Genomic DNA, 21,058 nt, shown 5'->3' on the forward strand with positions numbered 1-21,058 from the left:
TTTGCACGTCTATATACTGTAAACCAACTTATTTTCGCGGATACTTTATTTCACGTTTTACCCTTTCTTGAACATTTCGCGGCTATTTAAGTTCGCGGTTATCTGATTTACTTGAAGACGTTTTTTAAGGAAATATCAAAGATTGACATATTCGCGTTATTTTTCCACTCGCGAAAGTCGCGAAAATAAATCGCTCGCGAAAATAAGTTGGTTTACAGTATATACAGATGTGTGCAGTAGTTACTTGTATTGACACGTAAAGAGACAAAGCACAGTTCCAAAAAGTAGGTATTGGCCTGGTTGGTCGACGATTAAGGAAACTTTATTATCTGCTTCAAATGCATTAAGTTGACAATAAAGAAATCAAAAAGTGAAATCACAAAAATACTGAACTTTGAGGAAAATCAATTCGGAAACTCCATAATCAAATGGAAAAATCAAATAACAAAACACATCAAAAACGAATGGACAAGAACTGTCATATTCCTGACTTGGTACAGACATTTTCAAATGTAGAAAATGTATGTTTTAAGTTAACTAGTGTATATGTTATGAAAGGACATATGAAGGTATATCTGCAAATGTTAACCCTGCCCACAAACCTTCTCGTTTTATTTCGATTTTTGAATTAAAACGAGTCCGACTTTTGTTATTTGATTACTTTAAAATTGGTAAACATCATTTATTTCATTACCTTTCCATCAAACTTACATGACATTTATTATATGAAAGTAGTAAAATGGCTGTTATTGCCATGTCATCCAATAACAATTTGTTTCAAAACGAAAAAACTTAAAACCATATGTAAGTTGCAAAATAAAAAGTTTTACATATCAAATTTGAGCTATATTGATTATTTATCACAATTATGTACAGGCTAATGACTTTTGTTTTATTCTGACAGTAGTCCCTTGTTAATAGATTACCTTAGCTGTATTTGGCAAAGCTTTTTGGAATTTCGGTCCTCGATGCTCTTCAACTTCGTACTTTATTTTGGCCTTTTAAACTATTTTGGATTCGAGCGTCACTAATGAGTCTTTTGTAGACGAAACGCGCATCTGGCGTAAATACAAAATTTAGTCCTGGTATCTATGATGAGTTTATTTAAGGATGTATATAAGAACAGGATATATGATTAAGTATTTTTTCTATAGACTTAGACGGTAAATATTTTTTTTAGTTCCTCGTCTGGTTTGATTTTTTTCTCATTGACTTATTCTTTAATTCGTACATACCATGTCTAACATTGAGTAGATCTATATGATCAGTTGAGTGCAAGTTATTTGTATTTGCTTAAGGCTTTTTGATGTCACTCATCCACACGGCAATATTAAAATTATGCACATTGCACGTCAACTAAATCTTACTAGTATGTTTGTGTTGTGTCTTTTTTCTCACCAGGGCATAAAGTCTAGCACTGTGTGCCTAAAACCGTTTTAAAATCTTGTAAATGGTTATAAAACATATTAAGTAACATATTTTCTTTGAACCACATGGTGTGATATTTGAAATAAGCAATTTATGGTTTATTAGAATGAAGTTTTGCAGACTATAAGTCGATATGTATTTAAAACATTAAAAATGAATTTATACAACAAAGAATTTTACCAAGTCATAGACTGTTTGATAGTTCCCAAAATAGGTTTTCAATGATAAGTTATATCGGACACAGCATTGTGTTATTCTTTCAAATCTTTCAAATCACTTAAGGTCAAGGAACAGTAAATGGGCTATGTCGCAGATTTTGCTAAAAAAATGCATACAACCTTGGCTCGTTGAACTACAACTGAAAATCGAAAAAATTATACATTTATCTCTTTTATTTTCTGAAAAATTGCAGATTGATTTCTCTTAATATGGGTGAACATTTGTATAGGAAGCACATAAAATCGACGAAAAACCTTCTAAAATTTGTCTTTAAATCGCCAAATCTATAATTCTACTCCATATTTTTCTTAAAAAACTATATATTGTTGACACATAAATTTCTGTTTTAATGATATAAAATAATCATAGGGTCACCGACTTCGTTTTTTGTCTAATAATCATTTTGCTACCTTATTGGTAGTGAAAAACGTCAAAAATCAACGTTTTACGGCCTGCAACGCGATAACGTTACGATTATTTCGACGTTTTGTTGGATTTTTTCACAAAGAACGCATCTTTGAATGATGTATACCGTAAAAACGAAGTCGGTGACCCTATCTTTATTTTGCATCATTATAACGGAAATTTATGTATCAACAACATATAGTTTTTTTAAGAAAAATCTATTGAGTAGAATTAGAGATTTGGCGATTTTAAGACAAATTTTAGAAGAGTTTTCGCCGATTTTATGTGCTTTCTATACAAATGTTCACCCATTTTGTAAGAATTCAATCAGTAATATTTCAAATGATAATTGAGATAAATGCATTATTATTTCGATTTTCAGTTGAAGTTTATCGAGCCAGAGCTGTATGCCAAATTTTACTGAAATCTATAACATAGCCCATTTACTGTAACTTGACCTTAAGTCCAATAAAAATGTGTTAATCAACATGCGCTTATGGTTAACTTATAAAAAATCAGCTGAACGATATATGCGACAGACGTAACATTATTTGACAAAATAGTAATCACAAGGAAAAGCGGTTTATCGATAATCAAAATTTATCAATCATTTTCTTCAATAAGTTTGACTATAACATTTGTTTGTTCTTTTAGAACTTCTTTTCAAGATAAGAGCATGGCTAAACAACCTCATCATAAATACGAAGATAAAATTTGTACGTGAAATGCGCGTTTCGTCTGCAAATGCTCAACTGTGACGCTCGAATAAAAAAAAATAATAAGACAAATAAAATACGAAGGTCAAGAGCATTTAGGACCCAATTTCCGAAAAGTAAAGTCAAATGCTATTAAAGTAATCAAGAGCTACTAACTGTTCTTATGTGTAACCTTTATTGGTATGTTCGTAGTAATTTGATTTTAAGTTTAGAACACCGCTTTATTACTGTTTTTACCCGAATGATCTGCGATACATTATAGTTCGTTTCTGTGTGTGTGTGACATTTCGGTGTTGAGTCTCTGTTGTGCCGTAGTTCTCTTATATTTGATACGTTTCCCTCGTTTGTAACCCGGATTTCTTTTTTCTCTATTGATTTATGAATTTTGAACAGCGGTATACTACTGTTGCCTTTATTTAGATATAGCTTTTTCAGCTACATGTAATAAAATAATGAAAAGAAAGTAGGGATAAGCGGGGTAAATGTGTAATGGCTTAAATGTAAACAAGTATAATACACGAGTATATCTGACAAAAAGTATAAAACAAGAATAGCGAACATCTGTTATTACTAAAAATTCGGAAAATCCTGCCACGTCATTTTTAGACGATCCTTGACTACAATTAGGTGTTCTACTTACAAATATTCAACCTCATGATTCACTGAATACCACGAGACAGCCACGGGCCAAGTTCCTACCACAAAAAACTTTATAGTAAAGGACCTCACCAATTTGAGGCGGCACGTAAGGTCATAAAAAACACGAGTTTTCACTTCGCTGTAATTTTCGAAACGCCTATGAATTAAATGTTGACACATTGTACTTTCGTGGAAAGGGTTCACTTGGTTACAGTCGTACATTTTTTCTAGAAGATTTTAAATTTTCGTAAAACTTTTTCGTATATAAAAAAATAATTAAGTTTTGTGTAATGCCTCAGAGTATTCCTATGAAATACTATTAGTACTAATAAATTAAGTTGGAAGGTGGTTTATCAAACACATTATTATATTCTGTTTCATTTATCAGAATCGTCATCTATTGAATTGAAGTTTTGCGTATAATTTTATGGAAAAAAAAAGACTTTGAAAAAGGATGTCATGATCACAATTTTCAGAGGATAAGAACGATTAAAAAATTGAAAAATGTGTCACGTGTGTAGACAACTATAAAAGTGATCAAAACATTACCTCTAGTTGTAATGTACCGTTTTGGTGTTATCGCATTGAAGTTTATCCAAAATGTGTTTATTCATTAACAATACTATGTATGACCTTACGAAATCACAGAGAGACACAGTATACTACATTAAAAACTTATGTACTTAACACAATGATAGGTTCGAACATAATAAATTGCGAAAAAATACAGTTTTCAAGTGTAATGTTAAAATAAAGAATAAATGTTTTTAAAACTGACAAGCTTGATGGTATTATCCATTTACACAAATAATTTCACTGATAGCGAATGAATTTAATCAAACTTTCAACACAAACGTCTTAATATTATCACTATTAATTTGTATAAATAATACATTGACTCTGAATAAGACGTATTACTCTTTTTTATGTTATCTCATTCATTTGTTCAGATGCGTAGTAATTTCTAACGTTTGTGTGTAGCTTAATACAGTTGTGTTGTTAACAAACAGTTGCAAATATTATACGTATTAAAAGATTGGTACTTTTTTTTTAAAAGTAATGTACTGCACAAGTCCCGAGAAAGAGAGAAAAAAAAGGTCATACAAAAAGCGTTTGAATAATATTTTTTTCAAATTAAACAAACAAACAAAATGGAAGCGAGTTGTACTAGCATGCAGGGAATGTTTACAATTATTGCATTCGATATATATAACACGCTGCCGAACAAGACATAACACATTGTATATTAAATGCTATTGAAGAAGTGTATGTAAATAAACACATAGAAGTTTATATTTAATAAATGATAAAATATCATTAAAGTTGAATGTTTCTTTTTGTAAATTTATTGCGGCGTAAAGTTGATGATCGAAGTACATTTTGTTTGAAGCGCGAGACCCTTATACTTAAAAAAGTGCACACAGTCAACTTTTTTTTACAACTTTATACATTTACCAAAAGAAGCATCCAATACTTATAATTACATTGTTTTTTGCTAGAAATTTGATTTCTGTTGGTCTTTTATTAATCTGTGTACTTCATTATGAAAGATCGTGTTACCATGAAAATAACATTTCATTTTGAAATGAAGGGTAATTTTAGAGTGATGTTAGATTGCTGTTACCAATCAAAATGACGTATTATAATGAAATGTTATGTAATTTGTGACATATAAAAAGGAAGTGTACCGATGATAATAAATTTAGGATACAGTGAAACCTTTATATAGGGGTCACCCCCGATACTAAAATTTACCATACAAAACAGATGACCTTAGTTTAAGCTTAAACGAGGTCATCTTGATAACATGTTTGATTATATATCAGACGTCCTCATATTTAATTTATAAAAAAAGAAGATGTGGTATGATATGTGTATCTAAACTACATAAATACATTTAACAGACAAAACAACATAAAATGATGAATGCGTTTTGCACTGTTTGTCGTATTTTGTTCAGTCTGATGGCCTGATTAATATGCATGCATATGGAATAGTCGTATAATTCAAATATTCAATTAGGAGAATTTTTGATAAGTTTTGTACAAACCAAGGTATTCTCCACAGTTATACTCCATGCATTTCGTTCTGCGAGTACATACTGTCATTCAGACATTTATTTTGACATTGGCCTAGAATTTTTCTCGTCACATACATCAAAAACGGATTCTAAAATTTCAAAATGCTTTAAAAATTTAGTCTGTACTTTAAATTGATTGATTTCCAAATGGAAAACAACCAAATGCTTACTATTTCACTTTTTGGCAATTTTCCTCTTTATGATTTACAAGTAAACTGGTGCTAAAATTAAATAAGATGAGCTGACCAATAGGCTCAATCTGCAACAACCCTGCTAGGCTTGGTGAGGTTTGTGTTTTCTTAAGGTCAGTTTTTAGTTTTCTGTATATCTGTTTTATATATAGAAAAGGTGAATACTTATTCTTTCTTTTGAATCCAACATTCATGTTGAAGAATATTTAATATCCGTTTTTTTTCCTACCTGACGTCATTAAAATTTTCAAAATTCATTTTTGTTCAAACAAAAAACCAAAAACACATAGCATACAGAGCTAAAATTATCATTTAATCCTTAATTAAATTTATAAATAAAACTTTCAAATTATCAGATTCTAATTTATGATTAGAGGAAGATGCCACATACAACGTGTAATATCAAAATACTATTACCCTCAATAACTTTATGTCTACTGGCAGTATTCCACGTGACGATCTGGTAACTTAGACATGGAGATGAAACCCAAAGTCAGGAACGTGCTTCATACTTTCGTTATTTATTGGTTATTTTTTGTGATTAAACGTATAAATTTTCGTGTCATAACAACACCGAGAGCCAAGTATATATACTTGACTATCAATGAATCATGACGGCTTCATCTCAAATGAAATTAAGTCGGGTCCCTGTTCTTGTAGTTGTGTAAACAATACCTCATCTTTATTTAATTAAATGTATAGAAAATAAAAATAAACTATGAAAGAGCTATACCCAACTGAACCTAAAGACAGTTTCGTCCATTTTTGTCCCATGTGCTATGCTTACAGCTTTTATAACTTTTGTATGATTGAAGTTGGTTGGCTTTGTAACGCTGAAAACTATAAGGGAGTTTATAAGCCACAGAAACTGACTGTATAAATGTATTTGTTAGCACAAACCAAGAAGCGTCTGTATAAAACTTACAAAATTTATTCCGTAGAACAAAACAATGGCGTACCTGTACAACATTTTTTTGGTAATATATACCAATGACGTGGCTGTAAAAAAATCACTTTGTAGTTCAAACCAATTGCGTGGCTATACAAAATTAACTCCGTAGTACACACCAATGACGTTGCGGTATACAATTTACTCAGTACTACAAACCAATAATGTGGCTGTACATAATTTACTCCGTAGTACAAACCAATGACATTGCGGTATAAATAAAGGCAACAGTAGTATACCGCTGTTTAGAACTCATAAATCCATGGACAAAAAACAAGATCAGGGTAACAAACTAAAACGTATAAAATGTACACCGTAGTACCAATGACGTTGCTGCATAAAAAACTCCAAAGTACAAAACAATAATGTGGCTGTAAAAAAATTACATCGTAGTACAAAACAATGACGTAGCTGGCTGAAATTTTCTCAGTAGTACAAACCAGTACTATAATCCAGGACGGTATGCCATTATATTAACAGGTTAAGTACTTGAACTTGCTTTCATTAAAATCAAGTACTCTATAATACAGAATTGTTTGTTATTGTTTTGTTTACCTTAGTGTTTCTGTTTTTCTGGTATTGTACACTTAGCTGCCTTTCTCTAACGAATCATATTATTATTCTTTTACTATTCCATAGATCGAGAATAACAATGCGAGTCTTGTGATTTATAGTTTATTATAAATCATATGTTTATGTACAGGTCATAAGTTGAAACATCCGTCAATTTTTGTATGTGGTTTAATCTCGGTATATTGTTGTTTTATTATTTGGTTTTGATGGTAGACTTTTTCTAAAGTCTCTGTTAAATATTTCCTCATTTGTAATCTGTGAACTATCATATGCATTTACATGTAATACTATGTGTTTATTAGACAAATCAAGTACATATGTGGATGCCTAAGTAATGGATATAAATCCAAAAAGGGCCTCGGATACATTCAACTCTTAAATTCGAATATTCATTTTTAAATACGGTTTGCTATATAATATATGGTATTCTAAATTGATTTTTATTGGCGTTTTTATCAAAGTCGGTTGATAATAGAAGGTCTTAGAAAGCTATAATTAAGAAATTTTTAACCCCTAATCGCGTATTATTGTATGGTTTGAAAATGTTTATAAACAAGAATGTGTCCAAAGAACACAAATGCCCCACTCCCATTATCATTTCTAAGTTCAGTGGACCGTGAAATTGGGATAAACTGTTACGTCCATTTTGCATATTCACAACCCAGATACAAAAAACTGGAGGATCAACACGAATTTTAAATGAAGCGAAACTCGGTGAATCAATGGAGTAAGCGTCACATACAAATATTTTATCTTCTGGTTATTTATGCCCAAGATTCATTAAAATATAATTTATACGAAATCGATGATAAATAACTGAAGTACAAACCTTAGTTTAAAAATATTTATTCATATTGGATTGAGAAACAAGGTTTTTTCAACTTATATTAATCCCTTTCCACTTTGAGGGTGCGAGTGCTGCCTTGTAGCGGCATTATCGTACTCTTTTTTGAAATCTACAAGGGTGTCTTTTTCGTGCAAAAACTATGGCTCTCTCTTAACACGGGTCAGCCATTTGTCATCCCTTTCCGACGGACAACATCGTTTCTGGAAGACAATACTCGCAAATGGTGTGAATGGAGAGCCGATAATTCAGTCCTTGTAATTTTAATCCCGTAACGAGTATCGAATCAGGAACCTTTGTGTTAGTAGTCCTATGCACTAACTACTACACCACGACTCTCTTGAAAGACAAACCTTCTTCAAAAAGTATGTTCAACGATCAGGCTTTGCAATAGCTAAGAAGACTTAAGCTGTCGCGATGCTACCTCTGTCATCCCATTTGGAGGGCAAGGTGAACAAAAATATTGTGACTTAATTGTAATTAGGAATGAAAACGTATGATAGAAGTAAAACTCGATTTTGCTTTATAAACCACTAGTATCTATAACTGTTGAGACACTAGCATTTAAATTTTCTTCTGCAAAGACCAATTTGACTGCAATTGAACTGAATGACTGAATCATAATTTTTCTATTTCATAAATGAAAGAATTTCAGAGTTTTAGACAAAATGAATGCATTCTGACTCCTAAAATTTGTTAGACATTATCACTGTTTAAAGACTATTATGTTCTAGTAAGTAATTTTTTTTCATTTTTTTCAGTTTCTATATTTAGATTCATACAATCTGCTAAAAAGATCAGAAATGTCTGCAAGTGAAAATATGTAATTAAGGTGTCACACTACCAATTACTCCCTCAAATTTAGAACGTGAGCCTAATCGGACAAAAAATAGTTCATTTGATGTCATTGTCTTACTTAAACTAACCAACAAATTGGCAAAAATTAATCTTTTGGTGAAAGAGAAATATATTCAGACCATTTTGAGCGAAAATTTACTTGTTTATGAGTTTGCATTCAAAATTCAGGATTAATGCACTCTATAGTATACTAATTTAAGATTTCAAGAGAACCAGTGGTTATTTGTAGTGGTAATTCTATTCGGAAGACCTTTTCTTTTTTATATGATTTTAAACATCTGTTGAAAATTGGCATGTAGAAAGCTGATACATGTACGATTCAGGATATACCTGGTTTCTATGAAGTTAAACTTAAGGTAAAATATTTCGAAAGCTGTGAAAATTGCAAAATTTGGTTGAACAGATAGGGACTTTTAATTGGTGGTATGACACCTTAACTTTTAAAATAAATACATTCAAAGAAATTTTGAAAGGTGGCATAAACCATAAGACTTAGCTTATGATATGTCTAGGTACTGTGGATTAATAATGTTAGTGGTATACCAATAGTCGTGTTTATCATAGGTATAGGTAAATAAAAAAATTAAATATTCAAGTATTCAATTTCTAGTGTCTTTATAACTTTGACATAACCACGAATTTAAATATCAACAAAACAAACCATATTTGCAATAATCTATAAAAATTGGTATCCACGAACATTTAGGTCGTCTTGGTCATTATCTAATAGGGTTACAAAAAAAATTACAGTTGCAGATTAAAACTCATAAATGACAGGGACGGTTAATGTTGTCTCTAAAACTATTTTGTGTCCACCATTAATCTATTACGGAAAATTATACAAATTAAGTGATTGAAAGCCTTGTTAACATACTTCTCATATATGTTATGATGGTATGATACTAAACCCCTTACGGGAAGGATTGTGTCTGATGTTCATATGATGAAATCATAATCTTTCAGTCAGTTTAATTGAAGTCTGGAGCTGGCATGTCAGTTAACTGCTAGTAGTCTGTTGTTATTTATGTATTATTGTCATTTTGTTTATTTTCTTTGGTTACATCTTCTGACATCAGACTCGGACTTCTCTTGAACTGAAATTTAATGTGCGTATTGTTATGCTTTTACTTTTCTACACTGTTAGAGGTATAGGGGGAGGGTTGAGATCTCACAAACATGTTTAACCCCGCCGCATTTTTGCGACTGTCCCAAGTCAGGAGCCTCTGGCCTTTGTTAGTCTTGTATTATTTAAATTTTAGTTTCTTGTGTACAATTTGGAAATTAGTATGGCGTTCATTATCACTGAACTAGTATATATTTGTTTAGGGGCCAGCTGAAGGACGCCTCCGGGTGCGGGAATTTCTCGCTACATTGAAGACCTGTTGGTGACCTTCTGCTGTTGTGTTTTTTTTATTTTGGTCGGGTTGTTGTCTCTTTGACACATTCCCCATTTCCATTCTCAATTTTATAAGATATTGAAAGCTTTGATAAGGTCTGCATAAAATATAGGCTAAAAAGGATGGAATAAAAGACAATGTAATTTGTTCACAACGTATTGAACTTCTAATTAAAAACTGTAAAATGACTTACATGATTTGATAAGGTTTTTTGTTTTGAAGTTTGTTTTGACATTGTTATTATTTCGGAAATTTTCAAAATTTTGTTTCAATCAGTATGTCCACTCGTCTTTGATATGGTTAAATATTAGTTGTTGGAAGTTATCCTTTATTCTAATGTAAAATGAAATTGTTGAATCAATCGTTCTGCTCACATTTGAATTAAACTTCAGTAAAGTAGAGGGACGAAAGATACCAAAGAGACAGTCAAACTCATAAATCTTAAACAAACTGACAACGCCATGGCTTAAAAAACAAACAGAAAAACAATAGTACACATGACACAACATAGAAAACTAAAGAATAAACAACACGAACCCCACCAAAAACTAGGGGTGATCTCAGGTGCTCCGGAAGGGTAAGCAGATCCTGCTCCACATGCGGCACCCGTCGTGTTGCTTATGTGATCACAAATCCGGTAAATAGTCTAATTCGGTAGGTCAAATTCATGAAAGGGAAGGGGATTGTAGCTACAACGTAAGGAACAGTAAAGTAGAGCTATATTGCTGATTACGAAACCAGAGTAATTAAGTGTCACTGTCACCGCTTTAAAACTGTACTAGGTATGCAATTTGAAAATAATAAATGCAGCTGAATTTTAAGGGTAACACATCAAAATAAGACAAAGCGGTTTAAACTTATTCTTTTGCAGTAGAACTGTCATTTTATGTCAATATAATACAAACAAGATAAAAACTTTCATTCGAAGAAAAAAAAAACCCATGAAGAATGAGTTTAAGGTTCAGATGTATTTACTTTAAAAAACATTATAATAGAGTTCTCATACACTTCAGGATGCGCAAAATATTACCTAAATTGGGAATTGAAATGGCGAATATGTCGAGGAGACAACAACCCGACCTAACAATACAAACATAGATCTGAAGGCCTCACAATGGTCTTCAAAACAGCGAGAAAACCCTGCACCGAGAGGCGGAATTTAGCTGGCCTCATAACATAAATGTGTACTAGTTCATTGAAAATTGACGCTAAGCTAAATTCCAAAAGATATATCTGAACTAAAATAAGAAATTATACAAGACTTACAAAGGCCAGAAGACCCTGACTAGGGACAGGCGAAAATATTCGGCGGGGTTAAACATGTTTTGTGAGATATTCACTCTCTCTCCCTATACATCTGGCCAATGTTTTCAGATAGTATAGTCTGGTTATTAAACAAAACATAATTATTCCTTTCACAGAAATTAAAACTCATGCTTTTACCCTCTCCCCTTATTTAAATTCAAAAAATCCTTATCGATGCACAATATTACAACTGACAATTTTAAATGTTTTGGAAAGTGGTACAAACATGCCTCCACGGAGAAGTTGTAAAATACTCACCGCGATCTTCTTACGTTCGATAGTGAAGTGTGCTTTCTCAATACTTGTGCACTCATTCAGACACTTTCCCTCCTATTGAAGTTTGTCTATTACCTTGAACAACTGTGTATTAACTGCTTTTGATGTGCTAAGTAATCTTATAAATACATTATCTAAACGCGTACCACGAACATTCAGTTTTAATTAAATCATTAAATCCAATTTTTATATCAAATTTATGGCAATTAAAAAAAAAATGTTACACATTTAGTCTGATTGTTAGAATGTTAACTAGGTTATATTGTACAGTAAATGCGCTGATACAAAATATTGCAAATACATTACAATTGTTATTCAAGAAGGGGGAACAATTAGCTTGATCAATTATTCGATATGTATTTGATTTGTGGAAATGAGTGAACAAATAATGGGCTTGAATTGGACAGCAACCCAAACACGAGCTAACAAACGTGACAAAATGTCGAAAATGTTTACTGCAATTTTCAATGATAAGCAAACTTTCGTGTGTTTTAATTGTTTTGATTCACACGAGAAAGGGTTTCAAATAGCAAAAACATAAACTATGTTACATATGTCCTTTAACCTAGACATTGGAATTGAACAGAAGACCCCGGACAACATACCCGTTGATATAAGCCCTAGATCCATATGATGTTTTGTTATGTCTTTATTAATTTCATTTACTTTATTTTTTTCATATTTCAGACAATTTATTACAGGATATTGAAAATACTTTTTATGGCTTTGAAGCATTGTTCATTATTTTTTTTATCTTTGAATCTTTTATTTGCTTTATCTTTTAATCTTTTATTTGTTTTATCTTTAATTAGCTTGTGAACCATTGTGATTTATATTTACCGCAATTTACATGCTGATAATTACATAAGATCTTTTAAAATCATAATAGTTAATCAAGCATAACTCAAGAACAACAATATTTTCCGGTACAACAATATTTGGTCAATGTATAGTCCAAATATTTCACCTGTAAATTACATCCACAAAGTGTGCCTTGAACTTTATAATTGTCTTTCAAGAGACACATGCAATTGTTGGTAATAATAACAAAACTTTAGAAAGTATGTTGATTTAAAGCTTGAGTGTACAAATGAAATATTGCTGATTATCAAAAATATTTAAGCATTGATATATTGCTTAATTATTTTTTTTGTATGAGGCTGAGAAACTGAGGATTAGCCGCCTTCCCCAGTTTTGCGCTGAATTCAATTTTTTAAAAATAGTTTTAAGACATAGACCAACTCTTGTATTTATACTGCAACTAGGATTAATAAATTGATAGCTATTTGAATTGTCACACAAATTTCAAACATATTTTTATCCCTTTATGAACCCCTGATTGTGGGTAAAAGTGTTTCATGATGAAATTGACAGTTCACGAAATATAGCTTTATATTTAGAAAATAAACACAACTTGTTCATGTTGTTGTAGTATAAACAACAATCTACAATACGCTACATCTACAAAACGCTACAAAGACAACTAGTTAATTTAGCAACAGGAACCCAATAAAATATCAGAAGTTCTTAATTTGACCATCGATAAACTAGTGTTGCCTTAATTTATGGAACAAACCACAAATGTCTTACCATTATGTAAACTGTATGAGGTCTGAAACGAAGTATGTATTTTCAATGGGACGAATAAATATAGAGTGGGAGAAAGATAACCAAGGGACTTTCAAACGCATAAATGAAAAATAAACTGACAACGCCATGGCTTCAAACGAAAAAGACAAACACACAAACAATAGTGCACAGAACACAATACAGAAAAATAAAGCCTAAAAAAAACCCCAAAAAACACGAATCCCACCAAAAACTGGGGGTGATATCAGGCGGTCCGGAAGGGTAAGCGGATCTTGTTCAACATGTGGCACCTGTCGTGTTGCTCATGTCATTACAAACCCGGTAAATAGCCTAAATCGGTAGGTCACATTCGTGATAAGGTAACGGGATTGTAGTAACGACATTTGGTACATTTCCGATATATCATGAGACGAATCCACTTATTGAAATAAATGTATCAACTCTGTGATAATAATATCACATAGGGAAACAATAGGTAAACCAAGGTACAGGGATATAACTCAATTATACGTGTTAACACATATTATATTAATAACGTCTCACAAAACTTCTTCAAAATCATTGATTAGGAAATGAGTAATTTTTCAATGAGAGCTATTGTTATTACATGTAAATATATAATGGGAAGATTTGTTTACCATCTCGAATTATGTGTTCATAAAGTTTTTCATGTTTAATTTAAGGGAGTTCAACAGTGAACAGGATATGATTGCATCGGCGTTAGTGGTAGTTTTGATCTGGATGAAATTTTCTAATTAATAATCAATAAAAACGATAATCTTTTTGACATCAGAAATCATCATTCTTTCGATTGAATTAGAAATTCGAATATCCGTTTATATAGCTTTTACATTATTTTTTACTGTTTTATATTTTCATCCTTCGTCAAGTTTTAGGTGTTCTATATTCGGTTGAACCAAAATAAAGTGTTTTTAATCGACCAATGAAGTTTTATTATTTGATTGAAATGTATATATCTATAATATTTATTTTGTCTAGTCACTTTAAAGATGATCACTACTCCTACACTTTTTTATGATTATTTTTATTAAGTAAAAAAAAAATAAAACTTTGGAAATCATTCCAGCAACATTTTCAATTTCTATATCTCAAAATCTTCGAAATGTATTTTGATTTTGCTTTTCAAGTTCCCCTATTTTGATACAGTCAATTTATAAATAAGGGCAACAGTAGTATACCGATGTTCAAAACTCATAAATCAAACTAAAAAAAAACGAATCCGGGTCACAAACCAAAACCGAGGGAAATGCATTAAATATAAGAGGACAATGACGACACAACATTAAAATGTAACACACACAGAAACAAACTAAGCATTAGACAAAATCCGATGAGAATAACAAATATAACAGATATAAAGTCTTTTGAATAACACTTATAAAGTCTTTTGAAATAAGCTCTTTTAAGCAACCGAGAAGTATAAATCATTATGCAATGATTTGCCTCAACATTAGGTAAAAACTGAAAATTAGGTACAGTTGAAAGTGGGTTTCTCTTATCTTAGGAACAAGGTGCGAAAAAGCACAACGTTCACCTCTGTTATCTTTTTGCAAAATATTATCTTTCATTGGTTTGATTGTACGGCTTGTTAGAATGGAACTGATATAAAAGTTGTTTAGGTGAATGTTAATACACTGTTTACCAAACTTTGAATTGTTCTAAATACAAAGTATTTTCTTTCTCCGGAATAAATTACCTTGGTTGTATCTTTTGGAAAAATCCTCTAGAATATTTTGGTCCTCAACGCCTTATAATTTCGTACATTTTAAGACCCTTTGACCTTTTTTATTTGAGAGCCATTGCTGAGTCTTTTGAGGACAAAACTTGCGTCGTATGTACAAAATTATAAGCTTGGAATCTTTGATCGTTTTTTTATTGCACAAATTGACAAATAGCTAGCTCTCCCTTGGATATCCGATTACTCTATTAGTTTTTCGTGCTCCTTTTGAGTTCATGAGATTCTCTCAGTTTTTATTTGACACATTCTATTGAATCTTCTTTAATGATTTATAAGATATTAAAATCATAACACATATATGTTGACCAGATTTAGTTGTTCTTAAAAGGAGAAAGTAGATACAAATGGGTATTACAACAAAAACAGACAACACAACCAAATAACTTATCTTTCAAATGAATCATTAATCATCGAAGTACGTGACATGAAAAAAAACCCAGTCATAGTGCTAACTTTTTTATTTCAAATATTTCCTCATTTACATAAGACATCAGAGTTTCAGTAAAAAGACAAATTACAAGACAATACAATTTGGAAATTAGTATGGTGTTCATTATCACTGAACTAGTATATATTTGTTTAGGGGCCAGCTGAAGGACGCCTCCGGGTGCGAGAATTTCTCGCTACATTGAAGACCTGTTGGTGACCTTCTGCTGTTGGTTTTTTATTTGGTCGGGTTGTTGTCTCTTTGACACATTCCCCATTTCCATTCTCAATTTTAAGATTAGAATAAAGGCAATAGGTGTACTGAATACTGCTGTCAAATAGTAAAAAGTTGATTTAGGTAAAATAAGGTAACAACTTTAAACCGAGGGAAACACATCCACTATAACAGAAAAACAACCGAACAACAGAAACATTGAACTACAACCAAAGCGAATGACTACATACACAGAAACGGACTGTTGATAACAACGGTCTTGGTACAGGACAAGAAAACATAAATGAACATAGAATCATATTTCGAGATATAATGATAAACAACGAAAGCCTACAAAAATCGACCAAGAAATTATTCTACATTAATTATTGATAGGAGACTACAGGCTAGGTATAAAAAAAGAAAATCAGTTATGTTGTAATAATAAGTGATCTATTGCAATATTGTCCATATGGTTCAGAACTATATTAAATTGTGTTTTAAAAGTTAGTGATATATATTGCACCATGTACAATAGTATTTTGTATACAATACAGTTGAGGGATTTATAAAATAAATCATCCTAAAGTTACAAATCTATTATACATGTATTATTTCCAGGTATAGATTACCTTAGCTGTATTTTCAAACTTATTGGAAAGTTTGGTTCTCACTGATCTTCAACTTAGTATTGCTTTTTACATTTTTAACTTATTTGGTACGAGAGTCATTGATAAGTCTTCTGTAGCCGACACATATGCCTGGCATACAAAATTATAAGTCAGCTAGTATCTTAGATGCCTATTTTCTACAATTCTGACAAAAAATTGTTTCGGAGTAAGAATAGAACAAGTGTTGTTGGCATTGTTTCATGGATGACCGATAGCACTGAAATTTTGCTATAACATGCTTCATAGCTAGGAAATAATATACTGGAATTTTATGAAGAGTTTTGTTTCTATAGTTATAAATGTAATGATATATAGCAAAGGAATGCATGTATGCAATACTGCTGGTCTTTAACTGTTTTAGTCAGTTATGTGCAACGAATGTTTTATAGAACAGCAACCAATGGTGTATTTATATTAGTTAAGACCCAAATTAAGTCGCGAATTTTAGTACTTTAACAGTGCATACTACTGAAATTTAAGTAAATAATGGTTTCTTTTGGTTTATCTTCGATTTAAATAGGTCAAGTCAGGTGTTGCAATACATCATTAGTTTTCTGTTATTTTTTGGTGAACCCTAGTTCTTTTTAGCTCTAGTATGAAAACAGATTTAGCTAGTCTATTGGTTGCCTTTTCGTCGTTCATTCTTGTCAAAGCTGCTGTCTGGAAGGCACGGTGTGAATATATTTTTTGAATATTAAAATCTTACAGTTATGCAATCTTCAAAAGATAATAATATATAGATATTAATTAGAATTTACCTTAAAACTGTCGTTGTCTAAAAGTTAGTATGTCTTCGATCCTCTTTAAAAAGAACATATATATATTCACACAGACAATTGAAAAAGATGATGGTATCAGGTAGAAAGAAAATTAGTTTTATTTGTACTTAGATTAGTTTTTTTTTAATTGTTTTTACTGCAACGATCAGCGGTTGCTAATTTATTATTATTGTCAATTATTAGTATTACGTTTTATTATGATGTAATTAATCATGAAAACAGTTTTAGTTGTAATTTATAATTTTAGTCACAGTAGTAAACGCTATGATGGTAGTGGGACACCTATTTTACGGATTTGATTTACTCTGAGCACGTGGGTGACATAGGAACTTATAATTGTTTGTTTACTAAAGAGCGTGTGTTTGGGACACGTACACGTTTTCTTACTTGTTTGCTTATCACGAAAACCAAGTGGGTTGGATTTTACTGGTGTTTTACTAACGTGCTGGGTTGTAATCTACACTACCGCAAGTGTATGAAACATGCTTTTTGAATGGGTTTCACTACATAGCAAAAAGAAACTGCTTTTTCAGGAACTCAAACAAACAAACGAACAAAAACAATATCTTTAGAATGGTTATCAAAGGTTCTGATTTAATATGCCAGTCGCGCGATTTGTCTACATAGGACTAATCAGTGGCGCTTAGAAAAAGAAGTTATAAAACAAAACAAGTACAAAGTTAAAGAACATTAAGGACCCAAAATTACAGATTAGATCTTAAACTAGTTACTGAATATGTGTAGAAATTATATTCTTATAAAAATATTTTATGAAGAATGTTTTTATTTAAGTTGTGTCAGATGAATTACAAAACTGCTTACGTGAATTATTTTAAAGTAAGGGCAACAAGTTAAAATCACAATGATACTGAACTCCGAGGAAAATTTATAACGGAAAGTTCCTAATCAACGGACTAAATCAAAAGCTCGAATACATCAAACGAATGGATACATTCATGTAACAACTGTCAAATGTTAGTCGGTGCGAAATCATAATAGTGTGTCTAGATAAAGATGTTGAATGTTATCCTGTGTAATCGTCGAGTGTCTTGGTCCAAAACACCACAAGGTGTATATATATTTGTAAAACATTTATGTATATGGCGTTGTGTTATATATGCATGTAATATTTGCTATTAGATATACAGTTTCAATCGGTCACTAAGTTTACATTCGTTTTGAAATTTCACATCCCTCTTTTTTACATCTTCTTCTACATTTTAACCCAAATAACCCACATCACTCCTTGTTTACCCTTTTATGTCCCTTCGTCAGTCATTTAGGATAGAGAGTACAATGCGATAAATATAGATTATTACATTCAATTTGATACAAATGGAATATCGGATTTATCCAATCGAGATAGTTAAATTATCAATTTAAAAGTCCGAGCCTCGGCGAAATCAAAAACACTTTAAAAGAATGGATAACACTGTCATACTTCTGACTTGTTAGATGCATTTTCTTATGTAAAAAAGGTATATAAAACCTGATGTTATAGCTAGCTGAACCTCTCACTTATATGAAAGTCGCATTAAATTCCATTATATTGACAACGATTAGCATTCTTCGTCATCTTGGAACATTTTCATTTTATTTGTTTATCAATCAAACAAACAAATTAACATTTTTCATTTTATCTGATCAGGTGGCCCTTTTCAGATCAAAAGTTATTGCTTACCATTATCCAACTTGCAATGTGTTTACAAAGTGACAGTCAAAATTCCTCGCTGAAACCCGGGTAGACACACAGATTTATATTAATTTTTTAATAATTCTACCGTAATTTAAAGAAACAATCAATGAGTACTTGATTGAGTAATTGTTAATTGTTGTTAATTATTAATTAATAATTGATTAATGAGTAATTGATTGATGATGCTCCACCCCCTGTGGTAAACATTACTTACATCTTCAGAACTTTACCGACCCTAACCTTTTGGTTTGTTGTTGTTTTTGTTCCCTGGAGATGCTGGTTATAAATATACCACATGAGTTGAAGCAAAGAAATAAAATAATCATGAACCAATAAATTAATCACCCCGATCTTTCTGAATATTTATGAAATATTTTCCACTGGACATTAAATAAAAAACCCTTAGTTTCGTATTTAACCATTACTCTTTCAGTTATCAGAATTATTTTCAGTCCGTTTAAAATCAATAACATTTCGGATGCTTACTTCATTGTAGCATTTTACTTATTACTTTTTTTCTTTCATTTCGCATGGTATATTGCCGTGAATCTTTTCTTTAGCCAGTTAAACTGCCATCATTCAATCAATCAATTAATATGTTTTAGTTAAAAGTTAAAAAATAATCACTTATCTACATATGTAATGAAAGATGTAATTATATTAGATCATCGGCAACAAGAGAATATTAATATAAAAATTGGTTGTCTATTTTCTGCGAGGGTTATTGTTTTTTCTCTTCTGCTTGATAAAGTTTGATACACTACGTGCCAAATTATGATTTATATATCTCTTGCCGTCTTAGCAAACAGAATTTTGACAAAATATGTTTTTTTTTCATTTTTTTTATCAATGATTATGAATAGTTATTGTATCTTATTACTTTTTTTTGTTTGTTTTGTCTTTTGGTTTTCGGCTTATTTTCAAAATATCATATTACTGCTATATACAATATATAATGTCTTGTTTTTGTTTTTCAGGATTTGACTTTTATACAAGAAGATTATAATCACTGTAGAAGTAGACGTTATAAAAGCTAAGTGAACACGACGGGAAGGATTTATGTAAATAGGTACACAGAACGATATATTTGCGGTGCACAAGTACCTTATAATGGTATGGAAGACTCAAAAACAGCATCTTAAGGAAATATCACGTGAACTGTTTGAATAAATAAAATAAGAAAAAGACCATGCAGACATTTTCATTTACTTTATACGAAATGCATGTCTAAAGTTGAATTGTAAATCTTTGAATCGAACTGATGAGTTAACATAAAAAGAAGATGTGGTATGATTGGTAATGAGACCACTCTTCACAAGAGACCAAATGACACAGAAATTGTGAAATAAGGTCATTGAGCAAAGCCCATGTCGCATAGTCAGCTATAAAAGGCTCCGAAATGAAAAATTATGACAATTAAAACGAGTAAACTAGGCCTTTTTTGACTGATTTTTATATTTTGTTCTTTTGATGTATTGTTACAATCCCAGGTGAAGAAAGGGTTGACACCTTCAAACATGATTAACCTCAGTTCATTATATATATATATCATGGCTGTCTTAAGTCAGAAGCCTGTCATTCAGTGGTTGTCGTTTGTTCACGTCTGTAACCTTCGTTTTTCGTCCACAAAATTAAATCTATAAACGGACAATTTATGTTTATCAATTTTCAGAACTGAAATATGGAACTACTAAACTGATAATACCATTTGGGACGAATAGTCACACAACAGAGTATGTGCATATTCCGCCACGTGCAGAGCATTTATGCTGCTTAATAATGGAGACGAATCAACATTTTGGTTGAGTTGTATAATGTCTCATTAAATGTCTCATAATTTAGCAATCATATATATACAACAATCCCATTTCAACTTAAATAACTTCATGAAGTTAGCAACCGGTGAAATATAATTCCCCAAATGGTTTCGTTAGTCTGTACTTGCCCTAGCTTCGATGGGTACGTTTGGATTGTGATTTTGTAGAACAGAGGCTTTTAATAATAATATATCAATAAGTATTTTTCTCAACAGTGGACGTGTTT

General features: G+C 31.3%; 1 protein-coding gene across 2 annotated transcripts in view; it reads right to left on the reverse strand.

The window, feature by feature from the left end:
- LOC134694725 (protein Wnt-6-like) overlaps window positions 1-21,058 on the reverse strand; it is a 70,645-nt gene that overhangs the window by 30,205 nt on the left and 19,382 nt on the right. The window contains exon 1 of one of the 2 annotated variants that reach the window (XM_063555765.1): window positions 11,863-11,970. The exons of the other annotated variant lie outside the window; for it this stretch is intronic. The gene's annotated coding sequence lies outside the window, so the exon portion shown is untranslated. Of the gene's footprint in view, window positions 1-11,862; window positions 11,971-21,058 lie in introns of those variants that run through there. 2 annotated transcript variants of the gene reach the window in all.

This window comes from Mytilus trossulus, chromosome 13, assembly GCF_036588685.1.
Source record: "Mytilus trossulus isolate FHL-02 chromosome 13, PNRI_Mtr1.1.1.hap1, whole genome shotgun sequence".
In the NCBI taxonomy this organism is placed as follows: Eukaryota; Metazoa; Mollusca; class Bivalvia; order Mytilida; family Mytilidae; genus Mytilus; species Mytilus trossulus.